The sequence below is a fragment of the Phocoena phocoena genome, chromosome 8 (genome assembly GCF_963924675.1).
Source record: "Phocoena phocoena chromosome 8, mPhoPho1.1, whole genome shotgun sequence".
Lineage (NCBI taxonomy): Eukaryota > Metazoa > Chordata > Mammalia > Artiodactyla > Phocoenidae > Phocoena > Phocoena phocoena.
Window position 1 is genome coordinate 12,148,390 of NC_089226.1, and position 1,870 is coordinate 12,150,259.

The 1,870-nt window shown below is 45.9% G+C and overlaps 1 non-coding gene across 1 annotated transcript; it reads right to left on the minus strand.

The window, feature by feature from the left end:
• Positions 1-298: 298 nt before the first annotated feature.
• On the minus strand, positions 299-405 carry LOC136127709 (U6 spliceosomal RNA). Its single transcript, XR_010656164.1, has one exon. It is a non-coding gene; the product is annotated as a U6 spliceosomal RNA (small nuclear RNA).
• Positions 406-1,870: the final 1,465 nt, after the last annotated feature.

Here is a 1,870-nt window from a genome sequence, read left to right on the forward strand (position 1 = left end):
TTTGTCTTTGATTTTAGACAGTAGTATTATAATATATCTTGGGGAAATCATTTGGGGTTGAAATTTTGGGGTGACCAGTTAGCTTCATGAACTTGGATGTCTAATTCCCTCCTGTTTTGGGAAGTTCTCAGCCATTATTCTTTAAGTAAGTTTTCTTTTTTTTTTTTTGCCTTGTTCTCTCAGTTTATTTTATTTTTCTTTGAATTTTTAAATTTATTTATTTAATATATCAGGTTCTTATTACTTATCTATTTTATACATATTAGTGTATATATGCCAATCTCAATCTCCCAATTCAGAAAATGTGGAACGCTTCACAAATTTGCGTGCCATCCTTGCGCAGGGGCCATGCTAATCTTCTCTGTATCATTCCAATTTTAGTATATGTGCTGCCAAAGTGAGCACAAGTAAGTTTTCTTTCCCTTTCTTCCTCTCTTCCCCTTCTGGGACTCTAATAATGCATCAATTGTTTCTTTTAAGGATGCCCCATACGTTCTGTAGGCTTCTTTTCATTCCTTTTAATTTTTTTCTTTTTGTTCCTCTGACTGGATAATTTCAAATGATCTGTCTTTGAATTATTGATTGATGCTTTCTTCTGCTTATCCAGTTGGCTATTGAACTTCTCTGTTGAATTCTTCAGGTCAGTCACTGTGTTTTTCATCTCCAAAATTTCTGTTTAGTTCTTTCTTGTGTTTTCTCTTTCTTGAACTCCTCATTTTGTTTCATATTGTTTTCCTGATTTTCTTAAATTGTTTATCCGTGTTCTCTTGTAGCTCTCTGAGCATCTCGAGAACAATTATTTTGAATTCTTTATCAGGCATTCATGTATCTTCATTTTCTTGAGGTTACTGGAAGTTTACTGTGTTCCTTCAGTGGTGTCATGGTTCCATGACTCTTTGTGATCTCTCTAGCCTTGTATGTGAAGAAACAGTCCCTTTCAGATTTTATGGACTGACCTTGGCAAGGAAAGACCTCTACAGCATGCTGGAGCATGTTGTGACTCTAGGTCCACACATGTGGGGACTTGTGATGGTCCATGTCCAGGGGTTATGATGTCTCATCAGCTTGGGCTACTAGGGTCCATGACATCAACAACTGCATGGTCCTAGACGAGGACTGCAAGGGTCTGCAGTGGCTGCAGGGCCTGTTAGTGTCCTCATTGGTGCCTCCAGTTCCAGTGGCTAGGGACCAGGGCAGGCAGTGGTGGTGGCCAGAGCTGGTGATGTGCAGACACTTGTCTGTGGGGGCTGGGTACAGATGCCTTGTAGTGGCATGGACCAGGTACAGAGAAGCACATAGTGGTGGTGGCCAGGGTCAGCAGCAAGGTGCCAGGGCCAACTGTGGGTGCATTGGCAGCTGCACGGGCCCTGGCTGTCAGTGTCCACTCTGTGGCTACAGGGTCTCCCTGTGGGCACAGCAGAGCTGTGGAGGCCAGCAATAGGAGTTGGCCTGGGGACAGGCAAGTGCATAGGTGGAGGGTCTAGCTGCAGGTGAGTCGAGCAGGACAGGCCAGTGTCAGGAGACAGGGCTGGATCCAGGCCCACAAGCCACTGTAGGGCCCCTGGCTATTGGCATTCACTCCTGTGCCTGCAGGATCTCCTCAAGGGTGTGCACATAGCAGTGGAGACTAGTGATGGAAGTCAGGCCAAGCGTGTGCAGGTACACAGCTAGAGGGGCTAGCTAGCCCCAGATGTGCACAGAGTGTGTGGAGGGGTCTGCTGCCAGGGTCTAGGCTGGCATCTTGTATTCATATAGCCACAGAGGCTGGGGCTGGCTGCCAGTATGGATCCCGGCTGTAGGGGTGAGGGAAGTCGAGGATGGATGCTCAGGTGGCTGGCATCTGTGATCAGGAAAACCTTTGGAGGAAGTC